This window comes from Pongo abelii, chromosome 11 (genome assembly GCF_028885655.2).
Source record: "Pongo abelii isolate AG06213 chromosome 11, NHGRI_mPonAbe1-v2.0_pri, whole genome shotgun sequence".
Classification (NCBI taxonomy): Eukaryota; Metazoa; Chordata; class Mammalia; order Primates; family Hominidae; genus Pongo; species Pongo abelii.
This window is the reverse complement of record NC_071996.2, coordinates 132,382,838-132,398,181: the sequence shown is the minus strand read 5'-3', so window position 1 is coordinate 132,398,181 and position 15,344 is coordinate 132,382,838. Positions and strand designations below refer to the sequence as shown.

Genomic DNA, 15,344 nt, shown 5'->3' with positions numbered 1-15,344 from the left:
TTTTTAGTCCTTCAAATGATATGCTGGAACAACATAATGAACACTTATTGAATGCATGAATAAAGGAATGGAAAAAAGGCAGTAGCAGCTTAGAAAGCACAGCTCTCGTGAATCAAATATACCAAGTAGTTCTCATATTTAGCTCAACTTACCTTTGTGAATACATACCGTGGGCAAGGTTAACAAGATACACAGAGCTCCTACCTTAAAAAAATTTTCCATTTGCTCAGCTTTGGTCTTGGCCATTTAAGTGGAGGCTATCCATACTTGCAATGAGCTCTCTTTCTCTGGAATTCAGCAAGTGACCCTCCCATTTACCCTCCTGCCCCACCACTTCATGAGTCTGTCATTCTATCTGTCTGGTCATCTCTGGGTTGTACTCTAACTCTGGATTCACATCTGTTTAATGATCTATTTCGACATATTTATCCAAATTTTTTACCTTAATCCCTTTGCACTCAGCTGCTGGTATTAAATGGACACCTCCATTGAACTAATGGAGGGGGTGTGAAGGAAGTTATCAAAGAAAATTTTGAGTGGATAAATTGCAGGACTTAAATTACAACCTGTAATTTAAACTATAAAGGTAAAAAAGCATTTTAGGCACTAATGCAGTTTTGGATCCTGACTGAAGAGAAGATTTGGGTAAACATAGAGAATAGTCCTGGTGGTAGGAAGAAATGATGAGAGAGACAGGAGGGAGAGAGAGAATAACTAATAATCTTATATAAAAATGAAGAAAATCTGCCTTTCCTATTGTATTTTAGTCAACGTTTGGTTTTTCCATACACTAACCATTTCACAACATTAAGCATTTTTATAACTACTTTATAAAAGCATAAACTACTTTATAAGGGAATATACTGAGATTCAGCAAGCTTAAATGATTGTCTAAGAGTCCAGGCTATGGCCAACTGACTCTAAGTCTGTTACTGTCCTAGACAGATAAAATGAGTGAACAACTTATATTCCTGTTCCAACATAATTTGAATATGATTTACATCAATGCAAGGAGGCACAAGAATGTATTTGGAAAGAACAAAACTCCAAGTGTTAGGGAACTTGGTTTTCCCTTCAGACTCTGACTTTACGATAATGTGATCAGTTTGCTTCTTGCTTTTGAGTATGAGAACTCTAAATGTGGTCTGTGACGTGACTGTTCTGGACTCCCTTATCTCCAAACTTTTCCTTATCTTCCTGTTCTAACAGTTCAAGATTCATTAAACAGGGTATCCAATAAAAGTCATGTATGGAACAGCCAACATGTAAGATAGGAGAAGGGCTCATCTGCAAGGCTGTGAAAAACTTTCCTGTCGTTCTAACATTGTCAAGACACTAATAAACATCAGAAATCCTTAAATAATAAGAAAACTCATGAGAGATGACCGACTTGTCTGGAATGGTGCCACAAGTCAAAGGAAGGACTTGATACACAATACAAATCAGATTTCAGAATCTTATTTGTAACCCCCACCACTCACTACTATTGAGATGTTAGCCATCAACATAAAAACAGCTGGAATAGATTGATATTTGGACTCTGTTTGGAATTTCTTTGTTTCTAATGTATTTTAAAAGTATTTTTTGAAAGCTCTCTTACTAATTCTGACCACTAAGAATGCTTTCTGTGAATTGTTTCTGTGGACTGTTTGTATGTGATACACATCTGAGATACATGATAAAGTATTTGGTATTTTATGCTCTATATTTATCATCTTCTCAATTTGATGTTTTGGAAAAAAAGATTGTATACTAAGGTCTTGTGTGTTTGCTGGTGATGTTCAGCTCTTTTAAATTATCAGACTTTTTTTTACCAAATTATAATGATCTATTATTAAGGCCAAACACAATTTGGCTTGCAGCAAGCCTCATCTGGCTGGTTAATCATGAGGACATGATCTGGATTCATCAACAGATTACGGAGAAGGCACTCATGTATGGTCATGGTTACCAACATTTTTGGTCTTCCTCAATAAATCAAAATTCTCAATATCTGAGGAGATGCCTATTTAACCAGACTTTATACAGAAGGCTTGCTCTAACACTAAATTGTATTTGTTTTAAAAAATATAATGGCTTTTGAGGTTCTAGAGGAAAATGAATCTACTCATATATTCAACTACAGAAGTTAAGAGAAGTAATCTTCGTTGTTGTTGATGTTGTTATTGAGGAGCAGTGTTCTGTGTACATAAATAGTGTAATGAGGAAGAGAGACAAAAATCTCTTCAGTCAGTTCAACTATCCAAGTCCTGGCAGTGAATGGAAACATGAATCCCAGGCTTTGAATCAATTCTTGTATAAACTTGTACTTTGGAGAAGGCTTTCTACTCTTGTTATATAGTCTTTTTCTCATGCATTTAGTAGATAGATACATGTTGGGAACAAGCCATCTGTAAGGCATTGCAATAAGTACATGGTGTGAAAAAAATATATAAGGCCTTATCCTGTTTTCAGGAGGTAAAATGACACTAACTCCAGTAAGAAGCAATCATGGAAAGGGCCAAATGAGAATGGAGGAAAAGTCACAGGATTATAGCACAGCCATGAGTCAGAAGTGTTTAGGAATAAGCCTTTTTTTTTTTTTTTTTTTTTTTGCTCATAACTCTCAATTCCTTTACAAGCACTTATTCTTGTTCAGCAGTGGAAAACCTTTAGAACATAGTCTCACGTAAAAATTCAATTTCAAGTATGTATTTTTTTCTAGTCTACTTTAGTCTGCTGTTCAACTGCCAGCTCTGTGCCACCCGTGCTGGCATGGTGCAGCTGCCTGTGCTTATGGTAGTCTCTCTGGCTTGATCTGGGACACATCTGATTTTCAGTCTTGATTAGGGCATATTTACCAAAAGATCAAGGGAGATTCCCTCAGTTGTCTCCCCACAATCCCTTCATCATCAAGTGGAGGACTAGTGTGGTGGTCTCACTCTTCTTCACATATTCTTCTAGTCCTCTCTTGCAGTCCATCTTATAGCAACTGTTCCAGTGGTGAGAGAGAAATTACTGTTTGCTGATTTCATGTGGCCAGACGGGTCTTTACCAGATGTAGTGGTTTTCATTCTTACTTGTGAATAGTCTACATAGCAATCCATGTGTGTGTACTTTGTCTGCCAGAATTAAGGTGAAGCTGAGTAGAGAGATAGGAAGAATGAGAGAGAGAGAGAAACAACTTGTAATATAGGGAGCAGAAAGGGAATTCACCACTGACGTTATACATGATTGTGTTACAATTATAATTTCTTGGTGTTCAGAGGTTGGACGATCTAATATTCTCATTTGCTTGCTTGTGAGAGCCCTGATTCATTCCTTTTGTTCTAGTATATTCTTAATAATGTCACATTTCATTTTTGCAATGTCCTAGATTGAATGACAAATTATATGAAGACACTACTCAGAGGATAACTTTATGAGGCAAATGGAGTTTGGCTATAGATCAAGTTTAGCAAATGATTTTCAATTATCTGCCAGCTGTAAACAGAGGGTGCCTCTGGAGGGCTGGCTGGAGAAGAATCTGAGGCTCTGTTAAGGCTTAGCAGAGATAATGAGAGCTGTCTTCTATGGGTGTAGTATAGGTAAGGATTCAAATTATTCCAGTTTTTCAACTTAAAGCTGATTTTCCAGGTCATTCATGGAACATGCACAATTTGTAATTCACAATACTTTGATCCTTTGATGCCAAAAGCCTAGACAGACTGACTCAAATAATATCACAGTCAAGTAGGGATTAATCCAAAAATACCCTAAGCTCAAAATATGCACAGCTAAACTTTTAGTGTCTCTTCATTATATCTGACTATCTATATCTGTCTATTCAGCCATCCATTTATCTAGTATGTATGTACGATCTATCTATCTATCTATCTATCTATCTATCTATCTATCTATCTATCTATTCATCCATCCATCTATCTATATCATCAGTTACTTTATCTCTTCTGGCTAAGGGTGATAGAATTCACCCAGACATGGGAACCTAGAAATCTGGGGTTATTTTCCACTTCATTCTTTCTCTCACTTTCACGTCAAGATGATCATCATGGCCTCCACAGCTGTATTCCCTCCCATATGTATCAAAAACATATCCTCTGTTATACCCCCACTAAAGAACAGACCTGGTTCAGATCCTAATTATCTCTCATTTGGACCATTGTCAAAAGCCTTGAAATTCTTCTCTTTACTTACTACAATTATTGCATCCTTCACACAATCTACCACAAGAGTGACCTTTCAAAAACAAACGTCTTTCTGTCTTACCCCCTGGAGTACCATTTTTTAGAACATTGCAAATGCATACAGCAGTAGTTCTCAAAATGAGGTTCCAGACCAGGGGCATCAGCATCTCTTTAGAAATGCAATTTCTCAGGCCCTACACCAGACCTAGTCTGGATCCATATATTAGGACCCAGAAAATCTGTATTTTAACAAGTTATTCAGATGATTCTCATGCATATTCCAACTTGAGAACTACTTGTCTAGAGGCTAAACTATTCCCTAGACAGCTTGACCTGGATTGTTCTTTTCAGTATCTTTGGATGCCATGCAAATTCTCTCTTAATTCTTTATCTCATAACCTTGGGTCACATCTCTTGATACTTCTCTATGTTTTTGTACATGCTATTTCATATGCTTGGGATGGCCTTTCCATCTGTGCCATTCTTGACTATCCTTTAAGGTCAATTATAATTGAGCTCTTCTGTAATTGTGAAGATTGCTCCACTTGCTTCCCTCAACCAGCTCCTTCAAGTTCAGTGGAGTTAATTTCTCCCTCCCCTGTGCTTCTAGAATTCCTTGCATGCACTTACTTTACAGGCATTCATTGTGTATTGCTAGTTTTATATATGTCTGCCTCTTCTGCTAGAATATGACCTTCTAAAAACGCAGTGATGCTGTCTTAGTAAATGCATGAACTGATGAGTCAAGAAACCAGGCACATTCACTATTAACTCCAAAAGTGGCTCTTATAATGCCATTACAGCTGTTGAAAGAGGTTCTCAGAGAAGGGGGAGAACAGTGATTCTTATATTCCTCTAATTCATTATTGTTGTCATGGGGCATTATGCATTATTTTAAAAGTCTGCATAGTTAGGTACTGTTAGACAATACTATTTTAAGTACAGATAAATAGGCTGTTATGAAGCAGGTTGTCAAATGTGCTACTGTGAATTTCCAAAGAGAAGATATGAAATTTTCTCAGAACTTTTTATCTCATAAACATTCTCCTTGTGGAACACTTTAGAAGCCTCATATTTGGGGGCAACATACTCTGTGAAGTGCTGCTCCAAACAATGGGTTTGTGCGTGAACATTGTGCTTGTCTCTCTAAAATCCCTTCCCACCCTTGTTTTACAGCAGGCATATTGTAGGGTGGCTGCTGGAGAGGGGAGGATTGATCTGACTTTGTCACTGACAATAGCTTAACCAGCAGCAGAAGAAGCTACATCCATTACCATTACTCATGTATACCTGTTCTGCCCAAATTTTGGCCATTCTGTTACTTAATGATTTTTTTTTAAAAGTTGCACAGATGATGACACATATCAGTGCTGGAAGAAAAGGTGGCAAGTGTGAAAGAATCAAACAAAATGGGTGGAATGGAAGGTGATATGATGTGAGGCTGGAGTGCTGTGGGAGCCAGAGCTTGTGATTTTGCACAAGAAAAATCACAGACTCTGGAAGGGGAATTGGATTGAGGATCAAGAAGAAGACACTAGAGTGTTTCAAGCATTTCTTAAGAAGCAACTTTAAAGAAATCAACTTTATTGGTATAGTATTTACATATTACATATTCACCCATTTTAAGTGGCTGCTATGTGGAGACATTATTTCCCTCTATCCTTTGCCATTCTTAATTTTAGTAAAAAATTTAAATCTGGGCCAGGCACAGTAGCACATGCCTGTAATCCCAGCACTTTAGAAGTCCAAGGCTGGAGGATCTCTTGAAGCAAGAAGTTCTAAGTCATCCTGAGCAAGACTATGTCTCTACTAAAAAAAAAAAAATCTAATTTTAACCTGCATTTCTTGAATTAGAAGACATCATGTTTTCTATTCTTATCCTGAGCGGTCATTTATATTTATTTTTCTGAAATATCTGCTTTGCCCAATTTTCTGTTGGAGGCATGTGTATACATACACGTGCAATTACACATTTGTAGGATTGATTCCTGTATTATATAAATACATGTACTTTTTATGTGTGTTAGAAAGAGCTCTTGCATGCACTTTCTTTTTTAATTTTGATTTCCCCCCACAACTTTGAACATTTTTTATATAAATGAAATAATCTTTTCCTATATGACTATGGGCTTTGTGTACTTCCTATACAGATACTTGTAGTTCAGGGACTACCCAGAATCTGAACCCCCTTCTTATGCTTGATAATTACTGACCATAAAAGCTCCATTGACAGGCCCAGCTAAGAGTCCACTTCCTAATCTGAAGATCTAAGGACTAGATACTTGCTTTTTCAGTTTCTCTTGCAGCCACAGTGCTGGTATATGATCTAGATTCAGTCCATTTGAGTCTCCCACCCAGAACTTTGCATTAGAAGCCAGTGAAGTAAACACACAGACCTATGGGAGCAGCAGCGGCAGCAACATTCTTAGCTTAGGATCTCTGGTGGCAATGGTGCTGATGGGACGAGAGTCCATGGCCAGTGCCTATAGCAAGGTGATGCAAACATTCCTGGCTCAGGGTGACAACAATTGTGACTCACAGACTGGTTCTGTGGCATGAATGTGGCGGTGCTTTGTCTGCCTAGTCTTCCTTTGTTCCTGCTCATTTTCCAAGCCTGCTTGTCTAGCTCACCCAATGATTCTCTGTGTTTTCATACATTATTTTATAGCTTTGGATGACCAGGTTTTTTTTTATTGTTATTACTTGAAAATAAGAACTCTAGTTAGTACATTTCTCCACTCAATCTTTTAAGATATATATTGATACTTTTCTCCACTATTTTTATGGGTTATTTAGTTACATTTTATACGTTTAAATCTTAGAATAATTTAGAGTATATTTGGAAATAAGACATGAGGTAAGAAATCCAGCTGCTGCTAATGTTGCTCCTCCTCCTCCTCTTCCTTCTCCTCCTTCTCTTGCTCATCCTTTAGTCCTAAATAGCTAGATGTTGTTCCAGCTTCTCTTATTTAACGATCTATTTCCTCCATTGATTTTTAAATGCAAACTTAAACATGCACAACATCCCAGATGCACTTCTATACTCAATTTTGCTTCATTGATTGTTCTGTGTATTTCTGTAAAACTATCTAAATTTTAATTTCTGCAGTTTTCTAATCCGTTTGAATAATAGTTACTACATAATACTAACTATGTACCTCCCTCTCTCTCACTTAGAATTTTTTAGGTAATTCTTACCAGCTTATTTTTCTAGATAAATGTCAATATCATGTTGCTAAATCCCTTATGTATTTAATTTGTTATGTGTATTTAATTACATTCTCTTCATACATTGACATAATAAGGATTTGAAGAATTGATATATTTATAATTGTTGTTTTCCTATTTAAGAGAAGGCAATCATTTTCACATTCGTCTATTTAAAAACAAGATAAACCTTTTAATATTATTCTGTAAAGAAGAACATTCTTTTCTTTTTCTCTTTCTACCCTCCCTTTGTTCTGATTATAACAATGCATTCGTGGGTTTTCAAAATTATGTGTGTTGTAATCTATCACTGTCATTCTACTTGATGCCCATATATTCCCCCATTTGGCCAGTGGGAGCTCCTGTGTCCTTTTGACATGACTCCATTTATCTTTGAACGTTGACCCCATTAATCCTTCAGACTGTATTCCTACTGTCGATGGGAACTCTAGTCACATATGATTAAATTATAGAGTGGAATAAAATGAAGCTAGCTCCTCCTGTCACCTTACCTTATATAATAGTACACCTCATGCCCCATGCAAGCCTCCCAAGGTTGTTTTATTTTCTTCTGTCTTAATAGCATCAGCATATTGCAAGCTTGACACTATTTCTGCTCTTATTACAATTAAACATCTAAAACAGTCAACAATATTTCTAACTATTCATTTTAAAGATCTATGGGACTTACAGAGCCTCACTTGCCTGGAATTTGCCCCTGATTTAGGGGCAATCTTTATCATCTGCTGACTCTCTGAGAGGTTTCAGCTGGAATCAACTGACAGCTATAACTTACCTTTGCACATGGTAAAGAGATCTGTTTTACAAAAACTGATAGTTGATTATACAGGTTTTGATCTAAAATGTTGACCTTCCAAAACCCTGAAATGAATATTGTTTTTAATCCATTTTAAAAATTAGCCAAAGTAATATATGCTGTGATTTAAAAATCTGTTAATAGAAAAAAACTTTCATTGACAAGCTGCCTCATTCTTTCCCCCCTCCAGTCCTGTCTCCAGAGGAAATTAATTGAATCTGTCTCTAATAATTCAGAAAGTCCCATCTCACATTTAATAATGCGTGTTTATCTATTAATTTTAGATGTCATCTCCTGGGTTCCTGCTTTGATGAAAGATGATTGAGTAAGTGTAGCACTTCCTCCTTTTCCCAATTTAGAAATAACACTATTCCCTGGTTCTCTATTTGATAGATTTGTAACATTAAGAAATATGCTTGTATTAGTTTTCTAGGGCTGCCATAACAAAGTTCTACAAATTGGGTGGCTTCAGCAGGAAAAAAAATATTGTCTTAGAGTTCTGAGGACCAGAAGTCCAGAATCAAGGTATCAAGGAGGGTTAGTTCCTTCTGAGGGCTCTAAGAGAAAGATCTGCCCCAGGCCTCTCTCTCTTTGGCTTACAGATGACCATCTACTCACAGCATCTTCCCTCCGTGCATGCATCTGTGTCCTACTTTCCCTCTCTTATAAAGACACGGGTTTGTATTGCCCACCCCCATCCCCTGAATGGCCTCATTTTAACCTGATTACCCCTACAAAGACCCTGTCTCCAAAGAAGGTCATATTCCAAGGTACTGGGGGCTAGGACTCTAGCATATATTTTGGGAGGTGGCACAATTTAACCCAGAACAATTATTATATCTTGATATTATATCTTTATTTCCTGTTCCACTAAGATTTTCCCCAGACACTTCACTTCATAAGATGACAACTGTTAACATCCTTGACCTTCTTTTAAATTCTTCTAAATCCTCTGTCTGCATTTTGCTTTTTTTTTCGAGACACAATCTCACTCTGGCCCAGGCTGCAGTGCAGTGTACAGCTCACTGTAGCCTCAAACTCCTGGGCAACAAGGAATTCTCCTACCTCAGCCTCCTGAGTAGCTGGGATTATAGGTGGCACCACCACAGCTGGCTAATTTTTTATTTTTTATTTTTTTGTAGGTACGTGGTTTCACTGTGTTGCCCAAGCTGGTCTCAAACTTGTGGCCTCAAGCAATCCTCAAACTTCAGCCTCTGAAAGTGCTGGGATTATAGGCGTGAACCACTGCGCCTGGCCAGTATTTTACTTTTAAATTGCCAAGGGTGATCAAGTTTGTATCCTGTTAAACATCTTTAAGCCTTTTATGCTATGTCTATTAGCTTGATTTAAAAACTTGAAATTTCATAAGTGGTATTTTAATTATGGTGATCATAATGAGTCACTTGCTATAGAACCAAATAATATACTATGTTTACATTTCATTTTATTTTCCCTGGATTTATAATTGATCTTTCACTGTATTTCTTAATGCATTCTGCTATGTTCTACAGGTCTTTCAGTATAATGCCTTTATGAGTGCATTGCCTGGTTAAGAGTCAAGCTGCCGGCTGGGCGCGGTGGCTCACGCCTGTAATCCCAGCACTTTGGGAGGCCGAGGTAGGTGGATCACAAGGTCAGGAGATCGAGACCATCCTGGCTAACACGGTGAAACCCCATCTCTACTAAAAATACAAAAAATTAGCCGGGCATGTTAGCCGGGCGTGGTGGCGGGCGCTTGTAGTCCCAGCTACTCCGGAGAATGGCATGAACCCGGGAGGCAGAGCTTGCAGTGAGCCGATATCACACCACTGCACTCCAGCCTGGGTGACAGAGTGAAACTCCGTCTCAAAAAAAAAAAAAAAAAAAAGTCAAGCTGCCTAGGTTGAACTACAGCTGTACCAGAAACTAGCTGTGTGAACTTGGACTACCAATTTCATTTTTCATTTCTTAATTTAATCATTTGCAAAATAAAAGCAACAATTACAGTAGTAATTGACTTCATAGAATTAAATGTGTTAATATATAGGTATATATGGTATATATATAGCTGTTAGCTATATATATATAAAATTATATATGGTATATATCTACCTATCTATATCTATATCTACCTATCTATATCTATATCTAGCTATATATAAAGGATTCAGTGTGTACCAGGCACATAAATATATGCCTGGTACACACACACACACACACATATGTATGCCTAGTACATACTTCATCTTTGGTATGTTTAAACTAGTATTATTATACAACTTTTCAAGGATAATATCACATTTCTAAAACCTCGCTTTTAAGTACTAAATTGTGTCCTCTCCAAATCCATAGGTTGAAACCCTAACCCCCAATACGACTGCGTTTGGAGATCGGGCTTATACAGAGGTAAAGATTGACGAGATCCTATAGATGGGGCCTTAGATTCCTAGGGCTGGTGTACGTAAGAAGAGGAAGAGACTCTAGGGATCTGTGCCTCTCTCTCTCTGCTCCCACCCCTGCCCCACGCATGAACAGAGAAGAGTTCATTTAAGGACACAGCAAGAAAGGTGCCGTCTAAAAGCCAGGAAGAGAAACCTCTCCAGTAACTGCATTTGTTGGCACCTTGATTGTGTACTTCAAGCCTCCAAAACTGAGAAATGCATCTGTGTTGTTTGAGCCACCCTGTCTTTCGTATTTTATTATGGCAACTCAAGCCATGAATCTGCTCCCTTTCCCCAGATTTCTGCCTGAGGAAAGGCTCCAACGCCCCAGCTCCACCCTGGATACATTGTGCTTCTGCCCTGGAGCACTACTGATGGGCTAAGATTTTGTGTCTTTGCTTCCCTTCTTGGGCACAACCACATCCTAGATACCACTTTCTGTCTTCTTGGTTTATTTTCTAATTATTTACGGGTGTACAACCTGATGTAACTTCCTGAGAAAGGGTGTTTTCAGGGTAAATATTCTCAGTCTTTGAATAGTGAACACATGTATATTTTACCTTCACATTTTATTCATAGTTTGGATAGGTAACACTTTTTTTTTTAGATAAAAAGTTTTTTTTTTTCTTTTTTTTGAGATGGAGTTTCACTCTTGTTGGCCAGGCTGGAGTGCAATAGTGCGGTCTTGGTTCACTGCAATCTCCACCTCCCAGATTCATGTGATTCTCCTGCCTTAGCCTCCCCAGTACCTGGGATTACAGGTGCACACCACCACACCTGGCTATTTTTTTTTTTTTTTGAATTTTTAGTAGAGACAGGGTTTCACCATGTTGGCCAGGCTGGTCTCAAAACTCCTGACTTCAGGTGATCCACCCACCTTGGCTTCCCAAAGTGCTGGGATTACAGGCAAGAGCCACCGTGCCTGGCCAAAAATTAAAGATTAAAAATATTTTTCTCTCAGAAATTTTCCTCAAATATTACTAATAAAATGTCTACATTCCATTACCTGATAGAAAAACTGTTTTTCTGTATTGTTGTTCATTTATTTGCTTGCTGCTAGTTTTAAATCTGGAAGGTTTTAGATTCTCTTTACTTTTGGCATTCTTATTTCACAATGGTGTACCTAGGTTTCTGTATGTTACATTTATTTTTCTAGTGATGTAATGTGTTCTCATATTCTTAAGACATGTCATGTGTAACAGCCAGTTCGTAGGGGCTCCCAGAGGCCACATTTAAGATACACATTTGTGTATCTACAATAAAGATGATAACAGTGGATAACAAGACATTGACTAAAAGTTCATAAAGACCCGTGAATCTGTAATGATACCTGAAGAAAGATAGAGACAATGTCAGACAATAAATGTAAAAGGAAAGACAACATTTGAAAATATCATTTCACTACCCTCAATGGGATGACTGGCAGGTAAGGATTGTCAATGAATGCTAGTGTTGACTGAATGAAAGGTGGCTGTGAAACAGAGCCCGCTATTCATAGTCTCGAAGTACCACCCATGAGTTATTTCTCAATTACATTACAAAAGACAAACCTTCTTAATAGATATATCCATTGTTTCCTGGGTAATCAAGTAATCAAACTCGGTATCCCCAATGCTGGGAACAATATTTTGAATTTCCAAGACCTCTTTCTTAGTTTCTGATTTTTCTTTTTCCTTGACACTCTTTTGCTTTCTTATTTATATTTATGTAGTCTCTTCTCAAATAGCTCTAGAAAATTGTAATTTGAAATATTTTAAAATATGTTTGTGTTTATGAATATCTCCTTCTCCTACAAAGTTATGTTTTATCCATGATAATATTGGTCTTTGTCTTTCTTCTCTTGCAGGTTTTAATCAAAAGCTTAGTATCTCCTGGTAGATGACAATGGGACAATAAAGAAACATGAGCATCGTGCACTAAGTGTGGCTTCTTAACCAGATAATGTAGGTGTAATGTGATGACTGGAAGGTGAAATTAGTTGCTTCATAAGTTTTGAGCTTATAGTTTTCTAGGTCCAAGATCCAATCTAGGTTTCTCCCAACCTAGTGGCAGCATCCCTGTGTGTTTCTTAAGCTGTGGTTTCACTTAAACTGTTCCAGTCAGTACTCCTCCAAGAACCTTCCATCCCTCAGAAGTTTTTGAGTCTTTTTAACCTCAGATAGCCTGTCTGTGGCTCTTTTTATTATTGTGGATTTATAGCATTTTTTTTCCTTTATTGTTGTTTTTCAGTTTGTTTTTGCTGCTGTAACCACCAACTACATTAACTCAGTGGCTTACAACGTAGATTTATTTCCCACTTACGTTGTGTGAGGGCTCTGGGTCAGCGGCTGCCCTGCTTGACAGTGCTGGGCTTGGCTGCCTCCTTATGTCTTCTCATTGTGGCTTCAAGGGTGAAGGATCCGCTCCTGCCTGGGACGTGCTGTTCTTAGAGCAGAGAACAGGAACACAGGAGCGATAGTGTCAAACCACACAAACCCATTTAAAGTTTCTGCTTGGAACTTGGCATTAAAATTTTCACCCATGTCCTATAGGCCAAAGAAAGTCACATGGCCAAGTCCAAAGTCAACATGGCAGTTTGATATAGTCCATTTAGAGGAAAGCATGCTCATGGCAGGGCATGAAATTTGTAAATAATACAAACCTGTATTACTTGTTCATAAAATAATTTATCATTGCAAACAAATGATAATTATTATTTCTAAATAATACAGCTTTTCACTACCATTTTAGTGGATCTCAGGAGGAAGGGAGATGAAAAGGTTACTCAATTCATGATTCACATGAAATCAGTCAAATTACTTAATTTCTCTGTGCCTCAGTTTCTTTCTCTTTAAAATGAAGATGAAAATAGTGTTTACATCAAAGCGTCGTAAAGGTTAAATGAATACATGTAGATAAGGAGATTAGATCAGTGCTTAGCACAGAGTAAATAAGTAAATACTTAATAAATCTTAGATAGCATGATTTTTGACTATAACCATGATTGATATGAACAAGATCAATCTAATTCAAATTGATGAATGATCTATCTTTTTTCATCTTTTTGAAAGCTTTTCAATGTTTATTCATGAAAAACATTCTTCCAGAATACATGAATATGTTTCAATCATGAAAAACTTCACCACTTGCAATTTACATAAATCATGAATGCAGGCCCACACTTAGAAGACCACTCCACTTTTTATCACCACTGGAATTGTAGTAGGAAACACTCAAACGAGCTGGGGAAGATGGAGATTCATTTCTATTTTTAGAACATACAGTGATCAGTTAAAAATGACTCAAATTCAGAACTCTCAGCACTAACAATACTTTTGCTTCTTTCATTTATGTCATATGAAACTTAAATATTAAACAAACTTGACAGTTTGGCAGGGAGGCAAATTTGCATTCTGCATCTGGTTTCTCTGAGCAAAAGTATGTAAAGGAAAAGGAATGTGATTACTTTTGATCCATTATTCTTGGAAAGATAATATCAAATAAGTGTTTGAAAGCTTAAAATGAGTTTTCCCAGCTTGGGGTTATATTTGTTCCTTTTCATTTTTTGTTTGCTTTTGTTAAATAAAATTTATTTATTGCATTATAACAAGTTTGCCATTTTTGGCATGTGTTTTATCATATCAATGTTTTTGTGTTACACACCCAGATTATCTGTCTTTGTGATAACTCTCTGGCAAAAGGTGTTTTCTTACCAGTTGTATTAGTCAGAGTTCTCTAAAGGGACAGAACTAATAGAATATATGTATTTTTTAAGAGAGTTTATTAGGAGAATTGATTCACATGATCATAAAGTGAAGTCCCATAATAGGCCATCTGTAAGCTGAGGAGCAAGGAAGCCAGTCTGAGTCCCAAAACCTCAAAAGTAGGGAAGCTGATAGTGTAGCCTTCAGTCTGTGGCTGAAGGCCTGAGAGCCCCTGGCAAATCACTGATGTAAGTCCAAGAATCAAAAGCTGAAGAACTTGGAATCTGATGTTCGAGGGCAGGAAGCATCCAGCACGGGAGAAAGATGAAGGCCGGAAGACTCAGCAATTCTAGTCCTTCCAACTTCCTCTGCCTGCTTTATTCTAGCCAAGCTGACAGTGGATTAGATAGTGCCCACCAAGACTAGGGGTGGGTCTGACTCTCCCAGTCCACTGACTCAAATGTTAATTGCCTTTGGCAACACCCTCACAGAAACACCCAGGAACAATACTTTGCATCCTGCAATCCAGTCAAGATGTCACTCAATATTAACCATCATACAAATGCCTACTGCAAAACTCAAAGGACTCACGAAGTGCATAAACCCAAACTTAGCACTTTCTCTAATTCTTGCTCCAAAAGGAACTGTATATTTTACACACTCTATTAATGTATATTTGGGATACAAAATACTTGTACGTAATAATAGTAAGAAAGTAAACATGGAGCCACCGCAGATTTGCTTTCCTTGAAAGACTTTTATTTTGAGAAAGAATGGTAAATTATTTGTAAATATTCTAGGATAATAATTAAACCAAACATTATTAGCTTTGATGCTTTGAATGCCGTGTGCACAGAGCTAAAATTGACATTCTGGTACTTAAAACTCACTGCATTTTCAGAAGATTTGGAGAAAAGAGGGCTGAATAAACATACCCACTTCTATCATGCGGGAGAAACACATTTGAAACTTAAACAAAAATAAGGCCCTAATTTAGAAATTTCTGAAATCTAGAGATTGTCTCATTCACTAAACATCCTAGGAAAGTAGC

The 15,344-nt window shown here is 37.4% G+C and overlaps 1 long non-coding RNA gene across 2 annotated transcripts in view; it reads left to right on the top strand.

Annotated features, from left to right (window-relative positions):
- Window positions 1–15,026, top strand: part of LOC112132334 (uncharacterized) — a 128,858-nt gene extending 113,832 nt beyond the window's left edge. The window contains exons 3-5 of one of the 2 annotated variants that reach the window (XR_010136115.1): window positions 8,475–8,515; window positions 10,522–10,575; window positions 12,457–15,026. This is a non-coding gene — a long non-coding RNA (uncharacterized LOC112132334). Of the gene's footprint in view, window positions 1–8,474; window positions 8,516–10,521; window positions 12,374–12,456 lie in introns of those variants that run through there. The other variant, XR_002914145.3, reaches the window with a different exon arrangement.
- The last annotated feature ends 318 nt before the right edge of the window (window positions 15,027–15,344 follow it).